The sequence below is a fragment of the Euprymna scolopes genome, chromosome 19 (assembly GCF_053919585.1).
Source record: "Euprymna scolopes isolate OS-2025 chromosome 19, ASM5391958v1, whole genome shotgun sequence".
In the NCBI taxonomy this organism is placed as follows: domain Eukaryota; kingdom Metazoa; phylum Mollusca; class Cephalopoda; order Sepiida; family Sepiolidae; genus Euprymna; species Euprymna scolopes.
The window spans coordinates 48,810,237-48,825,676 of record NC_136500.1 but is presented as its reverse complement, the minus strand read 5'-3'; positions in this window follow the sequence as shown (position 1 = coordinate 48,825,676).

Here is a 15,440-nt window from a genome sequence, read left to right as displayed (position 1 = left end):
CTTGAATAGAAATTGATTGCATGGAGATCTATCATATCTTCACACACGTCATATTGCTGCTTGCTTAAATTTTGCTAAAACTTTCTTAGATAAAGAGAGTTGCATTTAGGAACAGGTGCTATTTAATTAAAAAAAAGGAAATGGATTCTCAATGTGTAGCCTCATTGATATGCAAACTATATCAAACATATATACAGTATGATGAAACAAAAACTGGTACTTCTGCAGTTAGTAATCCGGATTTCCATAATATTTACTCAGGCTTACTTATCAGCTGAGGTAAATCACCAGAATATATCGAGCTCTGATCAAATTTTAAAATGCTAGGGACAAAAATAACAACATTTGTTGGATATGATTTTATGTTTGCTATATATATATATATACACACACACACACACACACACACACACACACACACTAGCGGCCAAAACTCTGGGACAGTTTAGTTTTTTTTTTTCAATTTCTCCAGAATATTCAGGGGGGATTACAACTAAACTTACACACATTTAACATATCTCTTATGTTGATACACTGTATTAATTACACTTCATTCTAAAAGATAAAAAAAAAATTATGAGCATTTCAATATTTTTAAAAATTAAAGTGGCCAAAACCGTGGGACAAAGCAAAGAAAATAATTCATTGTGTAGTCAGTTTTTCCACTGTTTTAAGTACGAAAATGATGAATAAGTCGATAACGTTACTTTGTAGTCATTGCAGCCGGTTCCACCATCATTATGACACCTAAAATTGATGCTTCCGTCAAAAAATTAATTATTAAACTTCATAGGGAAAACTATTCAATACAGAAGATAGCTGATGACTTGAAGAAAAGTACCATTGGGAAAGTTATAAAGGATTTCAAGAATACTGGAAAAATTCTACCACCAAAGAAAAATGGCAGACCTCGAATAACTTCTCCTAGACCAGATCGGTTGATGAAGAAGATGGCACTGAACTATAGTTTTCAGACAGCTGCCAGCATTTCTCGTGAACAACATGCCTATCATGACATCAAAGCATCTTGTAAAACAGTACCAAGACACCTGAGTGAAATTGGTTTGTTTGCAAGATCACCAGGTAAGAAACCGTTGATAAACAAAAGAACAAGAAACTCAGATTAAACTTTGTTCAAAATCATGTGTTGTGGACAGATGATCAGTGGCGAAATGTACTTTTTTCTCATGGAAGTAAGTTTAATGTATATGGATCTGACAGGAAGACATTTATGAGGAGGTTTGCTGGCGAAAGATTTAATAAAAAATACACGAAGAAAACAGTTAAGTTTGGTTAGGGTAGTCTAATGGTGTTTGGAGTGATTTCTTGGGGAGAAACGACTGATCTGGTCTGTCTAAACTCCAAAGTTAATGGAACAATATGCAAGAACTTGTTGAAAGATCATGTCATCATCCCAATACTTCGAAATTCTGAGTGTGAAAAACCTATTTTCATACAGGATAACGCCCCCTGCCACAAGGGTAAGCATGCAATGAATTTTTGAACGAGCAAAGTGTGGATGTTTTGGATTGGCCTCCTCAAAGTCCGGACGTAAATCCCATTGAAAATCTATCGTCTACTTTGGGGAACCGTGTGAGTGCAAGAAACTCTATCAATACTGAAGATTTGTGGCTAAAAATTAAAGAAGAATTTCATTCGATTTTGCAGTTTACGAAAATAAAGACTCGTTCACTAGATATTAAATGGGTGTCCACCAATTTTGGGATTTTGATGTTTCAATGTTATTATTTTTAAATTCATTTTCTTTGTCCCACAGTTTTGGCCACTCTAATTTCAAAAGAAAAATTGAACTGCTCATAACTTTTTTCTATCTTTTATAATGAAGTGTAATTACTACAGTGTATCAACATAAGAGATATATTGAATGTGTGTAAGTTTAGTTGTAATCCCACCCCCGAATGTTCTGGAGAAATTGAAAAAAACTAAACTGTCCCAGATTTTTGGCCGCTATATATATATGGTGGTACTAAAGTGTCAAAACGCACAGATGAAAAATGTGGAAGTATGCAAGAATCTAAAAAAATGCCATGACACCATAGTTGATGGAACGTGGGACAAGTTCAAATCAAAAGTATAGAATGTCTGGGTCTTAAGGAAAATAAACGCAGAGAGAGAAAATATTGTTATCGCCAGTCTCATTGAAAAGAAGAAGAGAGCTTACAACACACTTCTTATTTCATCTGACTCTTCCACAGAAAAAGTAAAGGACACTTACAAGGAAGCAAAAGGAAAACTGCAAGTTTCGTCAGATGAAGAATAAGTGGTGGACTGAGTTTTCTGCTGAAATACAAAAGGATTTTGATCATAAACATGCAAAATCAAACAATCTTCATCTATAGTTGCTTTAAAATCTAAAGATTGCTCTGTTTTCATCAAAGATACAAACGGTATCATGGCTCGATGGAAGGAGCATTTTAATGGTTTGTTTGATAATCGATACCTTATAGATGAAGCAGTGATTTCTAATTGCTCCAACATAAAATTATTGATGAAATGATGGTGGACCTCACCCATGATTGGATTAAATGCACTATGAAGGAAATTAATACTGCAAAAGCACCAGGTTTGGATAAAATACCAGTAGAGTTGTTGATCTTTGGTGGTGAAAATATTTCTGGAACGGTGCATGGTCTCATTCTTAACATATGGCATGGCAGTCGTGTTGCTATAGATTGGGTGGATGCAATATTGCTGCCAATTCACAAAGAGAAAGAACAGAAATCTAATTGTAGTGACTATAGAGAGACCATGCTGCTCAAAGCTGTGTGTAATGTGCTAGCAAAGATTCAGTTGAACCGACTACTTATGTATATATAATTAAATAATCCGCATGTTATTTCTTCTGCCCTTCACTTCAACAATTTCTTGGTTAAGTTTGACACTGTTGTCCAAACATCCTACTTCCAAATTCTGTATACGTAATGCACCTTCTCTCAACTGCAAAAGCACTTCTGCTGATCGAACTTACTTCTTCAAAATCCAACTTCAAAATGAACATGCTCTCTGAAAACTCAACCCTCTTTTATCCCCAACCAGGAGCATCTCATCTGCATATCAGGTGGTAACATTGCAGGCATATAAACAGATAAGGCAACCATTTTTGTCTCTTTCTTCTTCATTTATTTTGTTCCACGACTGATCCGTTGAATTATGCACACATACTAGTTAGGTAAGTCATGCGTTTCCCTACACTCCTCCCTGATCTCATGATCACAAACAGGACAGGGGAGGGGCAGTCGTCTTTGTCGGATACTTCTTCAAAGAATCGGGGGCAGCACTTCCTCGGTCCCATCTTCCTCAGTATGTTCCATCATCCCCTCTCATGGTGCTATAGGCGGTGTTTCACAATCACTGAGGGTGGGCAGTATTCGTCTTTTTTGAGTACTTTGATGAGGAACTGGCCGCATTACTGACTCGTGTCCATCTTTCTCATCACTATTGCCACCAGTATGTCCCATCATTTCTTCATCTGGTTTTGTAGGTAGTGTTTCTATGCTCACCTGAAGAGGCAGTAGGCGATTAGGATCATCCCTGGACTGTATGTGATCCTCCTGATCGTGCTCAGAATCAGAAGAGGTATGACAGAGGCGGATATCTTTTACATGACGTGGTACACAATCAATCAATATGGTCTAAAGACTTATTTTATCTATTTTTTCCTCTGCAAAATTTTGCAGTGCACTCAGCATTCGGGGGTTTTACCCAAACATGTTCTTCTACTGGATATGGTGTATTGAGAACGCTAACCACTGATGGTGTGACATAAATTCTTTTTACATGCTGTTCGTAGCAGTAAATCCCATTGGCTGATGCAGTTGCTGGTGTTGCATCGTCCTTAGGTGTCACATTATACCAGTACACAGCTTCTGGAATAAAGCACTATGTCCGGGCTGCAATTCTTTTAATGGTGCAGTGACACCACTCCGCTATACCGTTACCTTCAGGAAAATATGCACATTGGTAATGCATTCTAATATCCTATTCCTGCATGAATTTCTGAAATTCTTGACATCGAAATGTAATGGTGTTATCAGTCAGAATTTCAAGCAGGGCACCACGTTCAAAAAAGACGGCTTTCAACTGTCGTATAATGCTTGATGCATCTTGTCATGTCAACAGGTGCCATATCGTGAAACTTGTCGGGTCACAATCTGTCAAGGTCAAAAAATGCTTGCCCTCATAATGCGTTACATCCATCTCTACTTGATACAAGTTGTCCTCCACCTCAAGCTTCCCTTTTTACCATTGGGATGGTGCTGGATCAATTCGCTGACACTCTTCACACAAGCGTATGGCTGCCTTGATTGATGCCCTTGTAGTTGCAGGACACACTCTTCGGACAAAATATGTTGCCCTCCGAATTCCGGGATGTCCACTCTGCTGATGTATTGTACAGATCTGGGCAGGTGTTAATTGATCTGTTACGATCGCACATGTTTGTTGTGGAGAATCAGATCCCGGCCTCATTACATCAATCCATCTCTTTGGTACTCTAGTCAAGCTATCAGCCAAATTCTGCATCAACAAAATTAAGATAATTTCCATCTGCAAGCTGTATTTGTCAACTAGACGCTTTATTATTGTCAGTCTCCTTCGTACTAACGTCTCACCTGCAGCTCTAGTTTTAACTCGAACCTTTCCAGCCCAGTTGTCGGTCAACCAGTGGAAACACACAATGAGTCAGTGTGGAGATGCACAACTTTAGCCTGCCATTGCAATGCAAGATTAAGACCTTTTAACGTGGCATCAAGTTCTGCCAAATTTATATGCTGGGCATCATTTTTCGGACAAAGCCAGCACGCATCTTCCACAAAAGCACCTATATGTTCCAACGCGACACCTGTAGCCAGTGAACTTGCGTAGACTCATGTATTCAGTTGGTTTCCAGATACTTGCCACTTGCCCCATGCAGGGTCGTTTCTATGTACTCTGGACAATGTGTCAGCCATCATGTCGTCCCATCCTTTGGTTACTACAGTTACTCGTCTTTTTAATACTCCTGTTGCCAATCGGAGTTATCTACAGACAGGTAGATGTCCTACTAATTTACCACAAATAAAAAGCACAATGCACCTTGTCAATACACTGGGTAACTCTGGAATTGGGCTCCCTTGCTTCCATCGCAAAGTATTTCTCCCAGGCCTGACACAGGCACCCCATCCTTTAGCGCTTAGGGTTTTTGCTTATTAACTCAAGTGATTCCAGTTTAATTCGAACCGCATCTGCAGACATTATATCCTCATTAACATAGATGTCGTCAATGTAAGCTGATGAGCTTTTGCTTGATTTCATCCCAGTCTGGTTCATCCCCGAGTTGCTGGTAGATTGCATCAAGCCAAAGTCGAATCTGTTCATTTTTTTCTCCTGCTTTTTGAGTCACCGCACACCAAGGGCCAAAATAGCTTATAATTAAATAACCCACGTGTTATTTCTTCTGCCCTTCACATCAACATTTTCTTGGTTAATTTTGACACTGTTGCCCACACTTTCAACTTCTAAAATTCTGTATATGTAACGCACCTTCTCTCAACTGCAAAAGCACTTCTGCTGATTGAACTTACTTCTTCTGCATGAACAGCAATCAATGGTATAGTATCATAGTAATCGTTAGTATTGGAGATTTGATAATGTGGCTTACTTAAGGGAGCGGTTTATCAGGAATTTGTTTATGTTGGACTTGAAGACATCCAAGTTGTAGTCAGGTGGGAAACAGGCAAACGGAACAGAGTTACACAGGCGTACACTTTTAAGAAAGAAGCTTTGTTCATGGAATCTACGTTTTGATTTAGGCACAGATAAAAAGTGGGGAAAATTACTGACAGTGGTTTCAGCTAGACAGGTGTTTTTCATGAAAGATTGGCGAGTGGAGACCAGAGATTGAAGCTCAGACGAGCACTTGCCATGGAAATAACGATAAAACAAGGATAGGCTCGCAACATCTCTTCTGTGGGAGAGAGGTTGCAGGGAAGAGAAAAGGGTATCCCCCACTAAGCCATGAAGTCTATTTTGTACTCTGTCAAGGCAGGATGGGCTGTTTTTAACAGCTCCATCCCAGATGTGGCAGCAGTACTCCATCCTTGGACGTACTTGGCTTTTATACATATAGAGAATTGCACCAGTAGTGAGATATCTTCTGGAGTGGTAGAAGGATCCTAGCATTTTCCCAGCGACTTGGGCAACAGACTTGATGTACGTGTTCCATTTCAGATCAGGAGTAAAGGTCAAAATCAGAAGCTTGTCAAAACATGAAGCCTCCCCAAGACCAGAGCCATCCATTTCAATTGATGCCAGATGGGGATCAGAGCATTGATGATGTAAAGATAGGAGCTTGGTTTTAGATGCATTAAAAGTAACCAGCCACCTCTTCCCCCACTGTACCACGCGCTCAAGATCAGAGGAGAGAGAATCAGAGAGAACTTTGTCATTTACGACCTTTGATGTGTTGCCATAGATGGTAATGTCATCAGCATAGATGTCAACGAATGATTTAAGCATGTGTTTTGGGAGATCATTGATGTAGATCAGGAAGAGAGTTGGGCCCAGGATGGACCCCTGGGGGACTCCAGCATTAATACTGTGGGCCTGTGATTTCTGCCAATCAACCACTACTCTTATGAGCCTATCAGAGAGAAATGATTTAATAATTTAGAAAACATTTCCACTTATATGTTAACTGGAAATCTTGTGAAGTAGGCCCTTATGTCATACCTTATCGAAGGCCTTTGATATATCAAGAGCAATTGCCCTAGAAAAGAAGCCTTTGTCAAAAGATTCACTAGTCCTATGTGATATAATCGTTAGCACATCTACTGTAGATCTAGCAGAATGGAAATCATATTTCATGTCACTAAGAAGGTTATTTCTGCTAAGGTGGTTGACTACTTCTCTATTTATTGTGGATTCCAGCAACTTACTCATGACACACAGGAGACTTATTGGTCTGTACTGAGAGGAAGATGACTTATCACCTGAGTTTGTAAACAGGGCATACTGACGAGGTTTTCCAGGGTGTTAGAAAGCACTTCTCCTTAAGGCAACGCTTAAACAGTTTTGTAAGTATGGGGGAAGCTGGTCGAAGCTTTTTCAACAGTATAATTGGAATGCCGTCAGGGCCAGTTGCTTTACTGGAATCAAGGTTCTTGATTAGCTTGGGGACCTCACGCACAGATATTTGTATGTTGCATAGTGTGTTGTCTGTTATGGGAGGAAATATGTGGAGTTGATGGCCTTCATTGCACACGGTAGAATTAGCTGCAAAGTTCTTGGCAAATTGTTTGGCCTTATCTGATGTTGACGAGATGACCTAAGGTTCATTGATGATGGTTGGGATAGAATGCATGCTTCTGTTCAGGATCCTGTTTGCTATTTGCCAAAACTGGTGGCAACCAATCCGCTGCTCAACTACTTTGAATTTACGGACTGAGCATATAGTTCTCTTGCATTTTTTATTACTCTTTTATAGTGGTTGCTGGCAGTCCTGAAAGCAGCTTTAGTCTCAGTACATCTTTTACGTTGGTAGCTATGGAAAACGTGATTTCTGTGCACGATGGCAGCAGCACATTCTGGGGAGAATCATGGTTGGCTATAGGTTTTTGTTGGAACTTTTTTGGATGGTATGAATCGGTCTATGCCTACAATTAACCATTTAGTCAGGTCTGATACTATAGAGGACACATCCTTTTTAAACATGGAATGGAGAGGTAGATCAGGTATGAATGTACAGAAGCTATCCCAGTCAGCCATAGCGTATCGATATACAGTACGGTGGAGAGGTACATCTGAATTTAATTACATTTCATTTTTATCTTAACTGATACCACGGAGTGGTCAGAGGATCCCAGGGGAGAGAGAATGGAACATGAACATAGCTCAGGGGAAGTTGTGAGGAAAATGTCTAGAAGGTTTGCGTACTGACACATGGGCACATGGATGGGTTTGTGAACAACCTGAGTAAGGTCATAGGCAATGGCAAAATCATGACAGAACCTCCCCTTATCATCTGTCTTATTTGAGTGGGTCAGCCATTCCACATTATGGACATTGAAGTCACCACAAATGTGAATGTTAGCCGAAGGATGAGCAGATAGTATGTGGTCAATTTTCTCAGATATACTCTTAAAGATGGTAACCCCACTGTTGTGAGGGCGGCAGAGGGCAAATATAAATGCGGTGGTGTAAGCAAGTGCAACCCGGAAGCACATATAAGGTAAGGTAAGGATGTTGGGTTGTCTTTACGTTTTTTGAGCTTCTGGTAGGCTGTTCAATCTTCGACGTTTGAGCAGAAATTCAGAAACATCCCACACAATCATTCAGGAGTTGTTTTATGCAAACGAGACAGTTGTTGCTGCATACACAGAGGAGTTCATACAGTTAGCAATGGAAAAATTCTGTAATGCTTGCAGAGTTTGCAGTTTGACCATTAGGTTGAAGAAAATCGTTTTTATGCATTCACTTTCAACTAGTGTGGCATATATGCAACCAACTATTCTAGCTGACGGGAGGAAGTGATAACTTTAAATATCTTGAGAGTTTGCTGAGTATAGATGGAACGTTAGATACTGAAATAGCCCACAGGATAGCCCAGGCTAGTGCTTCTTTTGGATATGTGCATTCATTAGTAGTATGTAACGAAAACCGTTAGTTGAAAGGATAAACAAAATCTTTTTTAAATCAACAACGAAAGTGTCTATTTAATTGCCTACATTGTTTTGTATAAGTGAAGGAAAGGTGTATAGGGTGAAACAATAAAATTGTTGCCCTAGAAAAGACAGCATGATTCCATTTCCGTTTGATGAAGACCGTTTTTTTTGTTGCAGACCATCTACTAGTTTGCCAGTTATGTACAAATCTCAAGAGTGATAAGAGCTTCTAGCATGTCTGAAAATGACACAATGTTCAACAAGTGAGATTTGAGATGTGCCGCAGTACAATGATCTCTACCGATCCAAGTTATGACAGCAGGACCATTGTCAACACCCTCAAAATGTAAATCCGGATAGTTCAATGCTTGACAGCACAGCTCAATGAAGTTTCCAGCCACAGTTATAGTCTTTGGTGTGGTTTTAAGTGGGGGCCTCATCATGCCACCTCACATCTTTGAATTCGGCTTGAAAGTCAACACTAAAGTGTACCTGGATGTGCTAAAGAGTGTGGTGATCCTCTAGTGCAATTAGTTGGCCATTAGCAGACCCTGGGCGTGGTGGTGGTAAGTGGCGACCGACAAGTCCAAAGAGACACAGGTTTGGCTTCAGAAGGAATGCTACGACGTTTTACCCTTCTCTCATTGCCCCCTCTCTTCTCCCAACCTTAACCTACTTCGTTTGGTCATACATCGAGAACATCACCAACATGACCTCCCATAACACCAAAGTCAGCCTAATCACTGCTATCCGCCAATTATTCATTGGTGCGTGTGGAAAAAGCATGCTCCCAATTCTGGACCTGTATCAAGGTGGTGATTGAGGCTGAAGGCGGCTACATTAAATAGATGTCAGCTCTGCTACATAATCAAGTTACCTGAATTGATTTTTTCAGCAAAAGTTTTAAAATAAAGTTGTAGTGTTGTTTTGCTTTAAAGTGACAACTTTATCGTTCCACCCTGTACAGTGTTCATATAAAGAAAGAAAAGATATAAAGCTATTTAATCTGTAATTTGTCAGCAGTTATCTATGGGTGAAGATGCCTGTACTCTTTTCTTTCAGTAACCAATCGTGATTCCTAAAGGGGCTGAAGTATTTATTCAGGGGACAGATGATATATAAGCAAGCTGATTGGTCACTGTGTAACCAAACTGCCTAGCAGAGATATTTCATCAGATGAGGAAATAAATTTTTATGACTAAAACAGAATAATCATCTAACTATACATTCTAAGATGGAGAACTGTTGCCACTTCTATGAAGTATTAGCGTTTTTTTTTTTTTTGCTTTGGCAAAATACATACCACCTTAACAATCTAGTGGGAGATTAACTCTTCTGTTCTCTAATTCTCTTTCTCACAGAAGAGACGTTGCTAGTCTTTCTCTACCCTATCATTATTTCACTGGAAAGTACTCGACTGAGCTTCACTCTAGTTTCGTACTTCAAATCCATTTACAGCAAATCCTTTTCTTCCTACCTTCATTTTTTTTCACCACGTGTCTAACACCTATGCGAATTTCCATGGACAGAGTTTCTTTCTAAGAACTTCAACTTTGGATTATATTAGCACAGGGATACTTCCCTCCAGATTACATCATGGTCGTATTCAACTTTAATGTCAACAAATATCTGTTATAAACCATCTTCATATGTAACCAAATTATGTTCATTGCATTCATCCTTTTTAATCCTCTAATTGCATTCATTATTCAACTGATAATTAGTCCTCATCCACGAGTGGCTTTTAGCCTTTGTATAGTGGTGAATCATTGACAAAAAATGACATATGAAGTTTGCATCAAGGTACTAGATGAAATCCGAAAAATTATTGGTGAAAAATCTTCAGTTAGATGATATGCATAATAATGAACTCAAGCATATGTCAAAAATCAGTTACTGCATGATTTTTAGTCGAGGGTTTTTATCGGCCTGAAAACCACTAGAGTCTAAACCATTATTGAAGTGATTTGTTTTATGTTGGCTGAGATATGCTCCGTATATTTTCTGTGCAGTTCTAGGAGGTTAAACCTCCCAGGCTATGCCTTCTTACTCTTTGAGAAGGAGTTTTTTTTTTTATTGATAATCGCCCGAGGCGCCCCTATCGGAGAATGCAGATGAGGCAACCGATGTATTTTTTATTTTTTTATTTGCTTTCCCACCCTTGCAGAAGGGGGTAGTATCTGATGCAAGTGAATGTGGGTGGGGTGGCACAGGCATTTTTTGCCGATTGTTCTCTTGTAGGGAGCTGCCTTTTAAAAATCCTACTTCCGCGCTCTTGCGTCATATCTTTTGACCGCAGGAGGGAAATAAACATCGCTTGATTTTAGGCAAACAAAGCTACAGTTGAGTCATGTTGTTTGATGAGTCTCGACATGAATCTTATTAAAATCTGAGAATTACACGAGAGAACAGATCGTCAGATTCCAAGAAACCCTTCACGAATTAGAGCATGTAATCATTAGAGAATGACAGCATATTCCGGCAGAAACTTGTTCAATTACATAAAGAAAAACACAGAAAAAGTTTACTGGAAGGTATAAACAATGAAACCTCATGCGTTCCCTCTCCCTCTTTTTTTAATGTACAGATAATTTTATTTTTTTATCTTTCTATATTGTTGTTTATCGAATTTAATCAATTCTTCTGACAATGCAGTTTTTATTACTGTTTAATGTGCTTAATATACTATATTAATAAAGTAAAGTCGATTTTCCCCTGTCGCTGCAGTTTCAATAGGAAAATAACCAAACACTTTAAAGAAAGATTTTTAATTTTTTTTTTTTTTACTCACGTTCACTTCTAAGAAGATGTATCGCCACTTGGATGTAAGGGGCTACTATTTGGGTCGATGTCTAGGAAAGATCAACAAGATGTTGGTTTATGTTACATTTAAACTTTTGCATATCAGTACAGTCAGGGAAGCAGGCAGGAGGAATGGAATTCCAAAGTCAAGCTGTTTGAGGGAAGAAATTGTTAGAGTAAAAATTCTTTCTGGCATTTAGGGACCTCAACAGTGAAGGGATGTGATTTTGTTGCTAAGTGGGTTTGTCAAGGATATCTACGTCGAAAGAGGCACAAATGCTACAAGCTCATCAGAACATTCCATTAAACTATTGCAAAACAGGCACATTGTGGCGATGGGACAGGGGTTAGAGCCTAGTTGACAAAGTGGAACCTAAAAGATTGAAGACTCTTTTTTGGGCCCTGTCTAAGAGGGAGATATTAGTAATAGATGCATTAGCCCAGATGTGGCAACAATATTAATGCATGGGCGAATGATGACCTTTATATATAAGTGACTTTGTCTGTGTGCATGCATAATGGTCTTTACCAAACTCCTCTCTGAATTTTTAGTCTACAGACTTGAAACTTGATATATAGGGGAGATGGACTTGTGGAATAATTTCAATTTAGTTTTTAGCCGGTAAACCGAGCCACGCTGGGCAGCCTGATAATTATATATATATATATATATACAGTAGAAATGGTAATTAATAAAAACCTGAAGAAAGTGCTCAATACTGTTGTAGAGCAAATATGCGTTTTATTTTTTATTACCATATTTTTCTGTTAAGTTACATTCTTGTTTCAGCTACCCGGCCGTTTTTCTTTTTTTTTTGCCGTCTGTAGCTTCCTCAGACTTTTACAGAAATGTTCGTTATGATGGGATGAAAGAGTGAATTATGTCAGGGGAGGGGTGCGAGAAGAGCGGAAAAAGAGGAAGAGAACAAGGGGGAAAGGTGGGAGGGGTGTGCTTGGTATGTCGGTAATGTTTTAGTTTGGGAGTTTAAGGACCTTAGGTGGTTGTAGGGGAGGGTCTGGGAAGTTCATTTCTGGTGTGGCTGAAGACATAGGGGTACATGAGGGGGGAGGGGGATATGTGGGCGTAGGAGGGGGGTTACTAAAAATTCGAATCTTAATGTTTAAGTTTTTGGCATCTCGTTGGTGAGATGATTTATTGATGAGTATGTCTTGACCTGTTGGGTGTTCGCTTAGGTTCGGGGGTGGGGTGGGGCTATGATTTGGTTTATTTATTTGGTTTTTATTTGTTGTTAAGTGCTTAGAGAGGATTAGCTAGCGACTGTGCGCGCGAGCACACACATGCGCACGTACACACATATATACTTAAAGAAACGTTCACATGTACACATACATCTCTGCCCTGGTGTGCAAATACATGCACATATGCGCGCATGTATGCATAGACACCCGTGCCGCTCCCGCTGACGTCAAATTTTCATTAAGGTGCTAAATTGAGTACGTGTGCGTAAGCATGGATGCGCTCATACACAGACACAGACACACAACGACACCCATACCCCCAAGGAGGCGTATACACGAGCCTACATGCGCATATTGATTCAGACATACTTGCATCCCCACGCATACATGCAAGCACATGCGCACATACAGATACTAATACTCGTGAACACATACATCGACATATATACAGCTGCACGCTTTCACACACATATGTGGACAGCGGGCAGCGGGCACATATACTTTCACATCCACACACGTATACATAGGTACGTGCACATATACATCGATACCCCATGTACACATGGACGCACACGTGGATGTGCACGTGTGTGTATACACACACATACACACCCAGATATACAGACAGTTATTAGTGTAGACATATTCGTCTACATAGATGTAAATCTAAGTTCATTGTTCTAAAACATGTTTTAATATTTAGCAAAGTGTTATATATCATTAGAAAGCGTGTATTCTGTTCTACAAGATAATGGTAATCGTTTTTTTCTCATATAATTTTTTCTCGTTTTTCAGAACCGTCACATGGATTGTCAAGTAGATAAAAAAATCACATTTTCGACATCTCATTCTTTTCGCCTTTAATTGGGGTCAAAAAGCACGTGAAGTGATCAAGGATATTTGTGCCGCATATGGAGAAAACGCTATAGCTGAGAGAACTGTTCGAGATTGATTTACCAGATTCAACCACGGCCATTTTGACGTCGATGACGCTCCTCGTTTCGGAAGATTAATCAAGATAGACAAAATAGATAGCTTTTTTCACCGATATTTTCGAAAGTCCTCCCCTCGTTTCGATTGTCTAGCCTTAATTTAAACCTATGTCACGTTTTTTTCACATTCTTTTCCTCCTTGCGTTATTGCGTAGGGAAATGTACACAGACACAGACACACACACACACACACACACACGCGCGTTTTTTTCACATTCTTTTCCTCCTTGCGTTATTGCGTAGGGAAATGTACACAGACACAGACACACACACACACACACACACACAGATAGATATTTTCACTTTTATAGATAAATAGATAGATAGATATATGAATTCTCTGCGTGAATATTTCTGAGTATTTAAAATATTTTTGTATAAATATACTTGTTTTGATATGGACAAAAACAATTGTCTGTCAATAAAGTGTTTTTGATATCAAATATGGAGTATGTGCTCGAACAACTGAGATTTATATGATACTAGCATGGGTGCCCGGCGTTGCCCGGGTGTTTGGAGGTGTATGTTGAGCAAAAAAAAAAATAATAAAACGTGATAGTAGGAAGGCAGGCTCGAACCCGTACAACAAAGGGGGAAAAGAACAGGGAAAACCTGACGTCTTGGCTGTTACGACCACCGCCAAACCGGAAGTGGCGTAGGTTTTAATTAAGGCTAGACAATCGAAAGAAGAGAAGGACTTTCGAAAATATTGGCGGAAAACGACCCCTTCCTATAGAAAGGTGCCCAGTTGAGGGTGAAGAAATTTATGTTTTTAGCCAATTTTTCGATATTTTTGTCTGAAAGGTCGAACTTCAAAACGATACTGATCTTGTGAAAATCCGTCTCCTCTGTCGCAAGTTTTAGGCAGGCATATATGAATACATTTATATATTGGTAGCTCAAAGTTTCGACCCAAACCGATTAAAAAGCTTGCCCTATCTCTGAATAGCCTTTATGTCAAATTTCAAATGTTTAGACCAGAAATTGTCTTAGTAATTTGGTAGAGACCGTAGCGGTCAGTTTTGTTTTTAACTTTGACCCCTATTATGACCCCTTAACATTTATTGTTTTGGGCTCAAATCAAGTTATTAAGTTTAATCCATGTCCAAGGAAGCTATATCTAAAATTTAAAGTGTTTAGACTCAAAATTGTCTGAGAAGTTTGGTAGAGTTCTCAAAGGTCAAATCGTTTAATTTTGACCACTTAACAGTTAAATTTCTGGCCGAAAACCGATTACGAAGATTCTCCCAAATCTCAGTACCCTGTATATCAAATTTCGAGTCTGTAGACGGAAAATTGACAAAGATATTGTGTAAGGAAATGTACACAGACAGACACACACACACACTTTCACTTTTATAGCTATAATGGCATTTTAGCCCGGCGTTGCCCGAGTGTTTGGAGGTGTATGTTGAGCAAAAAAAAGGCAGTCTCGAACCCGTACCGCGAAGGAGGAAAAGAACGGAAAAAAAACTGACGTCTTGGCTGTTACGACCACCGTCAAACCGAAAGTGACATAGGTTTAAATTAAGGCTAAGCACTCGAAAAGAGAGAAGGACTTTCGAAAATATCGGCGAAAAAAGCGATTTCCCCTGTAGAAAAGTGCCCAGTTGAAGGTGAAAATATTAATGTTTTTAGCCAATTTTTCGATATTTGTTGTCTGAAAGGTCGAATTTCAAAACGATACTGATCTTGTAAAAATCCATCGCCTCTGCCGAAAGTTTTAGGTCGACATACATACATATATACATACATACATTTACATACATACATACATACATACATA